The sequence below is a fragment of the Dipodomys merriami genome, unplaced genomic scaffold (assembly GCF_024711535.1).
Source record: "Dipodomys merriami isolate MVZ:Mamm:240054 unplaced genomic scaffold, mDipMer1.0.p SCAF_256, whole genome shotgun sequence".
Taxonomy (NCBI): Eukaryota; Metazoa; Chordata; class Mammalia; order Rodentia; family Heteromyidae; genus Dipodomys; species Dipodomys merriami.
The window spans coordinates 1,077,302-1,093,370 of NW_027204004.1; positions in this window are offsets into that span (position 1 = coordinate 1,077,302).

The following is a 16,069-nucleotide window of genomic DNA, read 5'->3' on the forward strand; positions in this document are numbered from 1 at the left end:
TATAAAATTACTCTTTATTGGTATTTGAATTAAATTAAGGGATAAACATTTTTTGAAGTTTTTTTATTGTGAAAATAACGTTCCAAGGGTTTACAATTACATGGGCAAGGCATTGAGTAAATTTTTTGAAGCATTGTTGCCTCCTCCTTTGTTTCCCCTTCAAATCCCTTTCATCTCCCCCTACACTGATCCCCATTCCCTCCCTCCCCTATTCCCAGGCCAAAGTTATAAAGTTCGTTTTTCGACATAGCAAAAAATAACTCCAGATTTCACTGTATTTGATGTTGGTATAATTTGTACAGGGGAAGGGAAAAAAACTAATCGTTTAAATAAGAATACAGGTGGAACCATTGCAACAATGAAATGTACAAGTCGTTATGCTGAAAAATGAACTTTACAACTTTGGTGGGGGGGGAGGGGATTGGGTAAGGGGGGTATGGGAAGGGATGGGAAGGGGAAACAAAGGAAGAGGCAACAATGCTTGATAAGTAATGTACTCATTATCTTGTCCATTTAATTTTAAACCATCTGTACGGCATTTTCAAAATTAAAAATTACTTCTCAGTCCTATCTCTCAACATTACAGGAGTTAACTCTCCAATTAAGCGACATAGACTGTCTAGTTGGATTAAAAAGCAAAATCCTTCTATCTTCTGCCTTCAGGAGTCACACCTTGCCCATTAAAACAAACACATTTTGAAAGAGAAAGACTGGAACAAAATCTACCAAACAAATGTCCCCCATAAACAGGTGGGAGTTGCAATCCTAATATCAGATAAAATAGGCTTCAAATTAAAATTAGTGAGAAGAGAAAAAGAAGGTCGCTACATATTAATTAAGGGAATGCTCCTTCAGGAGGATATTACAATTCTAAATATCTATTCCCCAAACAATGGAGCACACAAATTTATCCAAGAAACAATACTTCCCTTAAAGCTCACATAGATCCAAAGACATTAATTGTTGGGGACTTTAACACACCACTATCCCCAGTACATAGATAAACTTGGCCAAAACTCAATAAACTGCAGATCTAAACAACTGCAAGGATCAACTAGACTTAACAGACATCTAACGAATATTTCACCCAGCAGTATCAGAATACTCCTTTGTCTCAGCAGCACATAGAATATTTTCAAAAACTGACCACATTTGAGGTCACAAAACAAAAGTCCAAATTCAGAAACATTGAAACTATACCTTGCATTCTCTCAGACCACAAGAAATAAAATTAAAATTCAATGCCAAAACTACAAAAAAAGTCCTGTAACACATGAATGCTGAGCAACATACTGTTGATTCACGAGTAAGTCGCATAAGAGATTACAAAGGAAATTCAAGTGTTCATGATATTCAACAAAACGAACACAAATTACCAGCTCCTCTGGGACACCGAAAAGGCAGTACTCACAGGCAAGTTGGAGAGATATGAAGCCAACAATTTAAGGACACATCTGAACCTCCCTGAAAAAGAGCAGCAAGATAAACACCAACCCAGTAGATGGAAAGAAATAATTAAAATTAAGTCATAATTAAATTAATTAGAACCAAAAAATAGAATCAACAAAACAAAGAGTTGGTTCTTTGAAAAAATTAACAAAATTACAGATCCTTAAATCTTATCAGAAAAAGAAGAAAACTCACCCAAATAAATAAACTCAGAGATGAGAATGGAAACATCACCAGAGAAACAACCAAGATTCAGAACATTAAAAGGGAATACTTCTCAAAACTATGCTAGTAAGTTTGAGAACGTGGCAGAAATGGACCTTTTCATAGCAAATATTGACATACTGAAACTAAGGCAAGACGATTGAAACCATTTTAACAGGCCATATCAAACATTGAGATAGAAACAGCAATAAGAGAAGTCCATCTAAAAAAAGCCCAAGACCAGACAGATTTACATCAGAATTCTACAAGGCCTTGAAAACAGAGCTCACACCAATACTATTCCAACTCTTCAATGAAATTGAAAGAGAAAGTTCATTACAGAACTTATTCAATGAGGCCATCAAAACACTCATCCCCAAACCAGGCAGGTACTCATCAAAAAAGAGAACTTTAAACATATTTCTTTGATAAACATTGATGCAAAACTTCTCAACCAAATTTTGGTCAATCGACTTCAAGAATTCATCCAAAAAATAATACACCACAGTCAAACAGGATTCATTTCAAGGATGCAAAGTTGGGTCAATATTCGCAAATCAATTAATATATTACATCGCAACAACAAGAACAAGGATGAGAACCACATTGTTATATGAATTGTTTGAGAAAAAGCATTTGACAACATCCAACAAACCCTTTATGATGATGGTTCTGGAAAAATTAGGAATCCAGGGAACATTTCTCAATAAAATAAAGGCTGTATATGACAAGCCTACAGCCAGCATTATACTTAATGGTGAAAACCTAAAGCCATTTCCTCTTAAATCAAGAAGGGGACAACGGATTGCTGGGTCATAGGGGAGCTCTATGTGGAGTCTTTTGAGGAAATTCCATACTACTTTCCAAAGTGGTTGAAAAAGTTTATACTCCCACCAACAATGCAGTAAGGCTCCCTTCTGTCCACATCCCCTCCAGCATTTGTTGTTATTAGAGTTCTTGATGTTAGGCATTCTAACTCGAGTGAGGTGGTATCTCAATGTTGTTTTGATTTGCATTTTTTATGGTTAGGGAGGCTGAGCGTTTCTTCATGTGTCTATTGGCCATCCTTCTTTCCTCTTCAGAGAAGTCTCTCTTTAAGTCTTTAGCCCACTTATTTATTGGGCAGTTGTTTCTTCGAGGATTTGTTGTTGGGAGATTTAATTTTTTGGAGTTCCAGGTATATTTTAGATATGAGACCCTTGTCCATTGTATGGATAGTGAAGATCATCTCCAAATCCGTGGGCTTTCTATTGATCTTGCTAGCTATGATCTTTGCCATGCAGAAGCTCTGCAATTTCATGCAATCCCATTTATCCAACCTTTCTTTTATCTGTTGTCTTTCTGGGTCTCTATTAAGAAAATTACGGCCTGTGCATCATTTAACCAAATGTTCACAAACAAGTCCACACTAAAGCTACCATCACGACTATGTTTATTGCAGCATTATTTACTACAGGTAAGATAAGGAACCAAGCCAGATGCCTTTCAGTAGATGAATGGATCAAGAAAATGTGGTATATACACACAATGGAATTCTATGCCTCCATCAAAAAGAATGACATTGCCCCATTTGTTAGGAAATGGAAAGCCTTGGGAAAAAAATTACATTAAGTGAGTAAGCCAGGCCCAAAGAAACATAGGTCCTATGGTTTCCCTTATTAGCAATATCTAGTGTATGTCTGAGTCAAGCAGAAAAGGTCAGATAAGTTGATGTTAGGGAAATAAACCCTAAGATATGTATTCAAGTGTTTTTTTTTTCTTTCATGTGATTGTTTCTAACACATTTGTAAGATTATTTCTTGGTTGCTTTGTGTGTCCCTCCCCCACAGTATAACCACTGATTTCACTGTATTTGATGTTGTTATAATTAGTGGAGAGGAAGGGAAAAAACAAATAATTTAAATAAGGATACAGGTGGACCCATTGCATTGCGACAATGAGATGTACAAGTCGTTATGTCAAAATCGAACTTTAAAACTTTGGTGCGAGGGGGGGGAGGATTGGGTGGACACGGGGGGAGGATGGGAAGAGATGGGAAGGGGAAACAAAGGAGGATGCTACAATGCTTGATAAGATTGTATTCATTATTTTGCGCATGTAATTGTAACCCCTCTGTAGGGTATTTTCACAATAAAAAAAGAAGAGGACAAGGATGTCCACTCTCTCCACTTTTTTTTTCAATTTAGTATTAGAATGCCAAGCTACAACAATAAGACAAGATGCAAACATAAAATGGATCCAAATAGGGAAAGATGAAGTAAAACTCTCCCTCTTTGCAGATGACATGATCTTGTATTTAAAGAATCCCATGGACTCCACTCCCAAATTACTCATAATGATTCAAAACTTTGGCAAAGTAGCCAGGTATAAAATTAACCCTCAAAGACAATGGCTTTTGTCTAATCCAACAATAAGAAAAGTATGGCTGAAACAAGGAAAACAACTCTATCTGTCATAACCTCCCCCCAATAAAACGCCTAGGAATTAACCAAAAAGTGAAGGATCTTTATGATGAAACTTTTTTTCTTTTTTGTCAGTTATGGGTCTTGAACTGTGGGCCTGGGTGCTGTCCGACAGCTCTTCAGCTCAAAGTGAGCACTCTATCACTTGAGGCACAGCACCACTTCAGGTTTTCTAGTGGTTTATTGGAGATAAGGGTCTCATGAACTTTCCTGCCCTGGCGAGCTTTGAACCATGATCCTCCGATCACAGCCTCTTGAGTAGCTAGGATTACAGGCACGAACCATCAGTGCCTGGCTGATGAAAACTTTAAAAACCTGAGAAAGGAAATCAAAACAGAAATTAGAAAGTGGAAAAACCTCCCATGCTCCTGGATTGGAAGGATCCACATCGTGAAAATACTTGCAAAGGCTATCTACAAATTCAATGCGACACCTATCAATATTCCAACCTCATTCTTGAAGGAAGTGGAAGAGGCAATCCAAAAATTCATATGTAACAATAAAATACACCAAATAGCAAAAATCATCAAAAGCAGAAAGACAAGTGCTGGATGAAAATCATTACCAAATTTCAAACAGCTTGATACTGACACAACAACAGACTTCAAGAACAATGGAATATAATTGAAAATCCATAAATGAACCTAAACACCTATAGCGATCTGATCTGTCATAAGGGAGCTAAAAAATTTAAATGGAAGAAAGACAGCCTCTTCAGTAAATGGTGCTGGCAAAATTGGTTAACTACTTGTAGAAAACTAAAGCTAGATCCTTATATATCACCCTGCACCAGAATCACCTCCAAATGGATCAAAGACCTGGAGTCCAAGCAGACATTCTGAAAACATTACAGGATAGAATTGGAGAAACTCTATGTCTCCTTGGCACAGGTCAAAAATTTTTTAAAAGAGACCCAGAAACAAAACAAATCAAAGAAATGTTGGACAAATGGGATTGCATGAAATTGCAGAGTTTCTGCATGGCAAAGGATGAAGCTAGCAAGATGAATAGAAAGCCCAAGGATTAGGAGAAGATCTTCACTAGCCATACAACGGACAAGGGTCTCATATCTAAAATATACCTGGAACTCAAAAAATTAAATCCCCTAACAACAAATCTTCACAGAAACAACTGCTCAATAAGTAAGTGGGCTAAAGACTTAAGGAAAAACTTCTGTGACGAGGAAAGAAGGATGGCCAATAGATACATAAAGTAATGCTCAACATCCCTAGCTATAAAAGAAATGCAAATCAAAACAACATTCAGATTCCACCTCAGCCCAGTTAGTAGGGCTATAATCAAGAACTCTAACACCAGATTCTGTATGGTATGTGGACAGAAGGGAACCCTAGTTTATTGTTTGTGGGAGTGTAAAACCACTTTGGAAATTAGTATGGAGATTCCTCAAAAGACTCCACATAGAGCTCCCTTATTTCCCAGCAATCCCACTTTTGAGCATTTACCCTAATGATACAAACATGATTATTTTAAAGCTACCAGCACGACTATGTTTATTGCAGTATTATTTAACATAGGTAAGATATGGAAGCAACCCAGATGCCCCTCAGTATATGAATGGATGAAGAAACTGTGGTATATATACACAATGGAATTCTATGTCTCTATCAGAAAGAATGACATTGCCCCATTTATTAGGAAATGGAAATATTTGGAAAAAATTTATTTAAGTGAAGTAAGTCAGGCCCAATGAAACATAGGTCCCATGGTTTCCCTTATTTGCAATAAGGTATATTTGGGAGACAAGCAGAAACGGTCAGATAAGTTGATGTTAGGTGAAATGAACCCCAATATAAGTATTCAAATGTTTTTTCTTTCTTTCTTGTGATTGTTTCTAACATTCATAAGATGATTTCTTTGTTGGTTTGTATGTCCCTCCCCCAGAATATAACCCCTGTTTTTACTCTATTTGATGTTGGTATAATTTGTGGAGGGGAAGGGAAAAAACTAATAGTTTAAATAGGGATACAGATGGACCCATTGCAACAATGAGCTATACAAGTCGTTATGTTGAAAAGTGAACTTTACAACTTTGGCCTGAGGGGAACATAGGGGGACACGTGGTGGGGGGATGAGAATGGTTGTGAAAGGGAGAGAGAGGAGGAGGCAACAATGCTTGATAAAAAATGTACCCATTACTTTGCTCATGTAATTGTAAGCCCTCTGTACAGTATATTCACAATTAAACAAAAAGAAATAAACTATTCAGAAATATATAGAATTAGGAGCTGGGAAGGTGGCTCAGTGGTAGAGTGCTTGCCTTGCATGCTTGAGGCCCTGAGTTGAATTCTTCAGCACCACATAAGCGAAAAGAAAAAAAAAAATCCACAAGTGGCGCTGTGGCTCAAGTGGTAGAGCACTAGCCTTGAGCTGAATAGCTGATGGATAGCGCCCAGGCCCAGAGTTCAAGCCCCATGATCGGACCCCAAAAAATATATATGGAGAGAGAAGTATAAGATATAAAAATACTTAAGACTGAGGATCATTGTAGCATTAACAAATATGTGCCCTGTATCTGTTGGATATATTTTTACTTCTGTTATAGTATCCTTTGAATTATGAAAGATTATCATCTGATGTTATCTAGTTTATTCTCGCTTTTCTTTAGCCATTAATGAGCGTCCTGAACATCTAGGATTACAAGCATGACATATTGGTACATGTTTTTCTTTCAATATTTTAAGGGTTTTCCTCTTTCCTTTGAATTCAAACATTGTCCTGTCAGTAATTCTGCACATTCTCAGACTGTTGTTCTCAAAGATGATAAGCAACTGTTTGATGGGTAATTGTCCTGTTATTGTGTTTGACATAGTTTTCATTGTTGCTATTGATTTGCCCTTCTTAATTATTTCATATGATGATTAGAATATTTAATATGTAGACTTCAATTTTACTTCTTTGTAGATTGTAGAAGTCATGTCAAAAGAATGTTTTAAAAGATTCTTATAGAGACAGCATTGTGAACTTTATACATAAAAACGAAAAAAAATTTAGTTGGTCTTTGTTCCTATAAAGAAATTTTAAAACTAGGATTTAAATTATATGGTGATATATTTTTAAATGCCATATGAAAAAAAATATGATAATCAGCAAAATTTTCCCTAGGTAACTGTCCCATTTATTCCCCCACCCCACTTTTCCCTGTTAGGGAGCCTAGAAAGGAAAAGGAAAATTTATGTTCATTCTTAAACATTGTGAAATTCTCAAACTAGCTTTTTAGAATCTCTAGAGTGTTGGGATGTACAACTGTGTTAGTGATCAAGCCTAGCATATGCAAGGCTCTGCGCTGGAACTTCAGCACGAAGAAAAAGAAGGAAGAAGAAGAAGAAGAAGAAGAAGAAGAAGAAGAAGAAGAAGAAGAAGAAGAAGAAGAAGAAGAAGAAGAAGAAGAAGAAGAAGAAGAAGAAGAAGAAGAAGAAGAAGAAGAAGAAGAGAGGAGGAGGAGGAGGAGGAGGAGGAGGAGGAGGAGGAGGAGGAGGAGGAGGAGGAGGAGGAGGAGGAGGAGGAGGAGGAGGAGGAGGAAAAGGTACAGAATTATATTTATGCACATTTTATTTAATGAATAATTATGGCAAAATAAGAGTTTCAAGTTTAATTTTGATCTTTACAGTAGTTCCTGTTTAGCCTCTTTATATACATTTCATGTTCATACCTAAAATCAATGAAGTACTTTGTAGAGTTAACCCTCAGTATCTAGAATTTCCACATCTAGGTGTTCAATCAACCAGAAATTTAAAATATTCTGGAAAAAATGTGTTCCCCAAACATTCAGTAGAGCAACTATTTACATACTGTTACATGTATGTTGGTAATATATATAACCTTGATGTGATTTAAAGTGTAACTTACTTTGTATGATATACTATGCTATTTTCTATATGGGACTAGAGCCTATGCTGATTTTAGTATACTCAATCAGTTCTGGGAGCAACACTGTAAATACCAAGATGACCATTTTATGCTTTTACCCAGACAAATATAGCTACAATAAAGCTTCACTTATAAATTGGGTACAGTAAGACAATAATAACAGTAAATAATAAAAGTAGAAAAATTGTAACAATATACTGTAAAAAAAATCTAGTAATGTGAAATGGATGTGGAAGTGCATACCTGTAATTCCAGGAAACAGAAGCCTAGGCAGGAAAGCAATCAAAGAGATATACAGTGAAATTTTACCTCCAAAAGAACCCCCCAAAAAACAAAAAAAAAAGGTATTATGTGAAAGTGGTTTCTTTCAAAATATGAGATGTTTTTCAATGTAATCTTTTCAGAGCACAGTTCAGCACATGTAACTAACTACAGAAGGGGAAATTACAGTGAAAGGGACTACTGTATAGTTCTTTTGTGAAGAGAAAAATGTATCTTATTTAAAGGTTTTATTCTGAGAAGAAAAACCATGCACAATTCTTTTGGCTTTTCTGAAACTCTAAGACATTTCTCCCCTCCCAACTAACTATCTTCCCACCTGGGTGCTGGAAAGGACAAGCACTCCCAAATTAGCTTAGCTGTGCCATCAAGTCTTTCCATGGCAACAATGCTTGATAAGAAATGTACTAATTACCTTGCTAAGGTAATTGTAACCTCTCTGTACGGTATTTTCACAATTAAAAAGAAAAAGCAGAAGTACAAACATGATTTGTTCCTGAACAATCAAGCTTCCTTTAGCCTGTTTCATTCTTCCTATTTTGCTGCCAGATGCCCAGAAGACACTGGTTTAAATACACAGTCTGTATTGTCAGGTGTGTGAGATAAATGACGAAGAAAATGTGAATTTGAAGATTGAAATTGAGAAGGGATATCAAACTCCTCCATCTTTTTTACTAAGGACCAGAAAACAATGATAATGTGCTTACATGCTGAGAGTAAGCACCTTTTGCCACCTGTGGTAATGAATTTAATTTTGACGCTGTTGTGAAATGTGTCTGACATGTGTCCTAAACCCTAATTCCTTATTTTCTGAGAGCACAACCTCTTCAGAAATTCTGATTTGTACTGTGAATATTTACTTCCTGTAAAATGTAGTTGCTTGGATATTTTGATTTTATGAAAGCTTGTTAGTTTGATATTGTACTCTCAGTTAAATTATAAGCAAGTAAAAATGAATTGAACTTGATTAAGTGAAGTTCTTTCTGCCCATTTACTCTGGTACAGATTTCTCTGATTTAGGAAATCTACATTTTAAGTCATTCTGGATGCCTAACTAGGTGTGTGTATGTGGATGAGTCAATAAGAATTGCAGACTTTGCCACATTGATTTTGGAGCAAAAACTTATAGCTGGTAACTGGGCAATGATTCAAAAGACAACTGAGGCTGAAGTCATGAGCACTCCTGCCTGTGTTCAGCTCCCAATCTGTTTTAAAACCCCTCACTTCCCATGCAGTGGTTTCTTTTTCAATCCAAAAGGTTTCTGGAGCTTCATCTTATGCTGGCCTCCTAGTATGCCAACATGAGGGAAGTCAAAGCAAGCAAGGCAGATGTGGCAGAGGGCTTTTTTTGGTCTGTTGTGGGGCCTGAACTCTGGGCCTGGCCACTGTTCCTCAGCTCTTCAGCTCAAGTCTAAAACCGCTGATCTCAACAACAGCATATATCAACTAGATTTAATAGACACCTATTGAATATTTCACCCAGCAGCATCAGAATACACGTTTTTCTCTGCAAAACATAGAACATTTTCCAAAATAGACCACATTTTAGGTCACAAAGCAATCTTGTCCAAATTCAGAAACATTGAAATTATACCTTACATTGGCTCACATCACAAGGGAATAAAATTATACCTCAACACCAAAAACAACCAAAGAAAGTCCTGTAACATATGGAGGCTGAACAACACACTGTTGAATCACCAGTGAGTCAGGGAAGAGATTAGAAAGGAAACTAAAATGTTCACGATATTCAACAAAAATGAGCACACAAATTACCAGTTCTTCTGGAACAGAGCAAAGGCAGTAGGCAGAGGCGAGTTTATAGCTTTGAGTACCTAAATCAACTAATTGGAGAGATCTAAAACCAACAATTTAATGAGACATCTGAACCTCCTTGAAAAAGAGCAGCAAGATAAACCCTAATCCAGGAGATGGAAAGAAATAATTAAAATTAAATCAGAATTAAGTGAATTAGGATCTAAGAGAAACATAGAGAGCATCAACAAAACAAAGAGTTAGTTCTTAGAAAAAAAATTAACAAAATTGACAGACTCTTAGCAAATCTTATCAGAAAAAGAAGAAAACTCACCCAAATAAATAAACTCAGAGATGAGAATGGAAACATCACCAGAGCAATAACCAAGATTAAGAAAAGTAAAAGGGAATACTTAACAAAACTATGCTAATATGTTTGAGTACTTGCCAGAAATGGACCTTTTCATAGCAAATATCGACATGCCGAAACTAAAACAAGATGAGTTAAAACATTTTAACAGGACCATATCAAAAATTGAGATAGAAACAGCAATAAGAGAAGTCCCAACTAAGAAAAGCCCAGTACCAGAAAGGTTTACAGCAGAATTCTACAAGGCCTTCCAAGCAGAACTCTCACCAATAGCCCTTCAATGAAATTGAAAGAGAAAGTGTACTACCGAACTCATTCTAGGAAGACATCCTAACCCTTATCCCAAAACCAGGCAGGGACTCATCAAAGAAAGAGAGCTATAGACCCATTTTTTTGATGAACATTGATTCAAAATTCTTAACAAAATTTTGGCCAATCGACTTCAACAATTCATCCAAAAAATCATACACCACGATCGAACAGGATTCATTTCAGGGATGCAATGCTGGGTCAATATATGCAAATCAATTAATATAATTCATCACATCAACAAGAGCAAGGATAACAACACACATGGTTGTCTCAAGAGATGCAGAAAAAGCATTTGACAACATTCAACACCCATTGATAATAAAAACTCTGGAAAAATTAGGAATCCAGGGAACATTTCCTCAATAGAATAAAGGCTGTATATGACAACCCTACAGCCAGCACTGTACTTAATGGTGAAAAACTGAAGCCATTTCCTCTTAAATCAGGAATGAGACAAGGACGTCCATTCTCGCCACTTCTCTTCAATCTAGTATTAGAATGCCTAGATACAGTAATAAGACAAGATGCAAACATAAAATGGATCCAAATAGGGCAAGATGATGAAAAACTCTCCCTCTTGCATATGGCATGATATTGTATTTAAAGAATCCCACTGACTACACTCCCAAATTATTCAAGCTTATTCGAAACTTGGGCAAAGTAGCAGGGCATAAATTTAGCCCTGAAAATCAATGGCTTTTCTGTATGCCAACAATAAGAAAAGTGTGACTGAAATCAGGAAAGCAACTCCATTCATAATAGCTCCACACACAAAAAAAATAAAATATATAGGAATTAACTTAACCAAAGAAGAGGAGGACCTCTATGATGAACACTTTACAAATCTGAAAAAGGAAATCAAAACAGAACTTCGAAAATGGCAAAAACTCCCATGCTCCTGGATTGGAAGGATCAACAACATGAAAATGGCAATACTTCCCAAGGCTATCTACAAATTCAATGCAATACCTAACAATATCCCAAATTCATTCTTCAAGGAATAGAAGAGACAATCCAAAATTTCATAGGGAACAACAAAAGACACTGAATAGCATAAAAGATCATTAAGAGAAAGAAAAGTGGAGGTATATCAATACAAAACTTCAAACTCTGCTAGTAATCAAAACAACTTAGTAATGGCACAAGAACAGACCTCAGGACCAATGGAAGAGAATTGAACCTACAGATATATAGCCATCTACCATCTAATCTTCTATGAGGAACCTAAATAATTAGAATGGAAGAAAGACAGTCTCTTCAGTAAATGGTGCTGGCAAAATTGGTTAATCAATTGTAGAAAACTAAAGCTAGATCCTTATATATGACACTGCACCAGAAACCAATCCAAATTGATCAAGTCAAAGCAGACACAGTGAAAACATTACAGGATGGAATAGGAGAAAAACTAGAACTCCTTGGCACAGGCCAAAATTTTCTTAATAGAGACCCAGAAACACAACATATCAAAGAAAGGTTGGACAAATGGGATTGCATGAAATTGCAGAGCTTCTGCAAGGCAAAGAACATAGCTAGCAAGATTGATAGAAAGCCCATGGATTGGGAGAAGATCTTAACTAGCCTTACAACGGACATGGGTCTCATATCTAAAATATACCTGGAACTCAAAAAATTAGATGTCCCAACAACAAATCCTCAGAGAAACAACTGACCAATAAATAAGTGGGCTAAATCTTAAAGGGAAACTTCTCTGAAGAGGAAAGAAGGATGGCCAATAGACATATGAAGAAATGCTCAACCTCTCTAGCTATAAAAGAAATTCAAGTCAACCCAACATTGAGGTACAACCTCAGCCCAGTTAGAATGTCTATAATCAAGAACTCTAATAACAACAGATACTGGAAGACATGGGGAGAGAAGGGAATCTTACTGCATTGATGGTGGGCGTGTAAACTTGTTCAACCACTTTGGAAAGTATTATGGAGTTTCCTCAAAAGACTCCACATAGAGCTCCCCTATTTCCCAGCAATCCAACTTTTGGGCATTTTCCCAAATGATCACAAACAAGACCATACTAAAGTTACCAGCACAACTATGTTTATTGCAACATTATTTATCATAGGTACGATATGGAACCAACTCAGATGCCCCTCATTAGATGAATGGATATAAAAAATGTTGTAGATACACACAATGGAATTCTATGCCTCTATCAGAAAGAATGATATTACCCCATTTGTTAGGAAGTAGAAAGACTTGGAAAAAATTAAGTGAATTAAGCCAGGTCCAAAAATATAGGTCCCATGGTTTCCTTTATTTGCAATAACTAGTATAATTTTGAGACAAACAGAAAAGGTAACTTAAGCTCATGTTAGGTGAAATGAACCCCAAGATAAGTATTGAAATGTTTTTTTTTTCTTTCTTCCAATTGTTTCTAACATATTTATAAGATTATTTCTTTGTTGCTTTATATGTCCCTCCCCCATGGTATAACCCCTGATTCCATTTTATTTGATGTTGGTATAATTTGTGGAGGGTATGGGCAAAAACAAACCTTTAAATAGGGATACATTGGACCCATTGCAACAATGACCTATATAAATCATTTTGTCCAATAAGAAACTTAACTTTTGCCAGGGGCAGGGTGTTGCAGGGATGGAGAGGGGAGATGGGAAGGAATGAGAAGGGGAAACAGGAGGAGGCAACAATGCTTGATAAGAAATGTACTCATTACATTGCCCATGTAATTGTAATCACTCTGTATGGTATTTTGCAAAAAAAAAATTTTTTAAATGTTTGTCAGAATAATGTCAAAAAGTTTTTGACAGAATAATCATTAGTGTATTACCTAGAATCTGGATATGGTTAATAACTCTAGAGGATTTTCTCATACTTTCTGAATTTTCATAAACATATATAATAAGTCAAATGAGGTGGTTTATACCTATAATCCTAGCTACTCTGAAAATGGAAATGTTGATAGTTGCAGTTCCGTTCAAGGTCAAGCTGGAAAACATACAAGAGACCTCCATCTCAATCAATAAAAGCTGGGTATGCCAATGTGTGGCTGTCATCCTACCTATTTTGAACAAAAAACTAGGAAGTTAACTATCCATGTATCCTAGGAATAAACAAATACAAGATTCTTTCTCAAAAACAATCAAAGCAAAAATTGCTGGATGTGGCATGGTTCAAGTGGTCAGATGCCTGCCTGGCAAATGCAAGGCTCTGAATTTGAATCCAAGTACTTACCTCAAAAATTAAAAGTAAACCATATGAATTAATTCTCTAAATTACTTCGCAGTGCAATTATCTTTTGTTTTCTTCAAATAATCTGGTAGAGAAGGCAGAGAATTGATTAAACCAGATCAATATAATAGGTGAAATGAACCCCAAGATAAGTATTTAAATGCTTCTTTTCTGTCTTGCAATTGTTTCCAACATATTTATAAGATTATTTCTTTGTACTGGGAACACCTAGCTTCTCCATGGCTCACAGGCTGGTGTGCTCATGTGGACTCATTCACCTATTTGGCCTGCTAGGCCCTGAGTTCAGATCCCAGACCCGCCAAATGATTCATCTTGATGTCAGAAGCAAATCATTGCCCTGTTTTGCTTTCCTGTGCAAATCTTGGGTCTCAGCTAGGATGGAGAATGCATGGGCCACCCTGTGGTCATGGGAATAAGTTGTTATACATGTCAGCCGAGTTATACCTGTCATCATATACTCAAGAAAATACACAAAATATCCATGAATAGCATACAAACTAAAGACAATAACTTCACTTAATGTACGATGCAGTACACACACTGATGCGAATTTACATCCCATGTTTCAATGATGCGTTGAGGACTATTTTGGCCTCCCTGGGGCTCGATCTCAGTTCCCGGGAACAGCCCAGCTGCTTCCTGGCTCACTGTCTGGTGTGATCACATGGACCCATTGGGCAGTTGGGCCTCCTAGGCCTTGAGATCGAATCCCAACACTGCCAAAAATTCACCCTGATGTGAAAAGCCAGTCATTGCACCTGTTTTCATGTGCTGTGCAAATTCTGGGTCTCAGCTAGGATAGAGAAGCTGTAGGCAACTCTATACTTATCGGAATAGGTTGTCATCCAGTTCACTACAGTTATATCTGTCAACCTATACTCCAGAAAATACACAATACATCAATAAATAAGACACAAAATAAAGAGGGTATGACTACACCAAACGCAAGATGTTGCCCACCCCTGTTTGGAAATATAGATCCTTTGTATAATTATGAATTTATGACAATATTGGCCCCCACCAGGACTCCATCTCAGGTCCCAGGAACGGCCTACCTCCTTAGTGGCTCACAGGCTGGTGTGCTCACCATGACCCATTCACCAATTGGGCCTGCTAGGTCTTGAGTTCAAATTCCAGCACTGCCAAAAGATTCATTCTTATGTGAAAAGCCTAGGGTTGGACATGTTTTCCTGTTCCGTGAATGTCCTGGGTCTCATTGAGGATGGAAAATGCTATATAAGCAATTCTATAGCCATGGGAATAGGTTCTCATCCATATCAGCACAGTTATATCTGTCACCATACACAATAAAATACACAATACATCCATGAATAAGACAAATAATAAAAAGAATAACTACACTGAATGCAAGATGCATACCACACCTGTAGGTAAAGAGAGGTCCTATGTTTAAAAAAGGTGGGCTTGCTATTTTGTCGAGTGCTGGGGTTTCAAATCAGGCCCTGGACCAGGCCTGATATTCTAGTTTTCAACGATGGTGAGCTTCCCCTTCTCCCTCAGTGCAAAGAGCTATCTAAACCTGAGTTCAAATCCTAGCACTAACAAAAGATTCATCCTGATGTCAGAAGACAGTTGTTGCACACAGTTTCCTCTCCTGTGAAAGTCCTGAGTATCAACTAGGAAGGGGAATTCATAGGCAACCCTATAACCATGGGAACAGGTTGTCATCAATGTCATCCTGTCAACATACTTAGTAAAATACACAATACCATGAAGTACATGCAAAATAAGGAGAAGAAGTTCACCGAACACAAGATGCTATACACACATATATGTCAATATAGATCGTATGGTTAAATTATGAACTTATGATGATAGTGGACCACCCTAGCGATGAATGTCAGATCCTGGGAATGGCCTAGCTCATTAGTTGCTCACAGGATAGTGTGATCACCTTGACTTATTGGCCAATTGGTCCTACTAATCCCTGAGTTAAGATCCCAGCACTACCAACAAACTTGTTTTCCGTTTTTCTGAATATCCTCGCGGACCCTTAGAATCCTGGTATGATGGAGAACATTTCTATAAATCTAGATGCTCTGTGATAAGATGTCATCAATGTACACAGTACAATCAATGATAAATAAATGAATAAAACAAA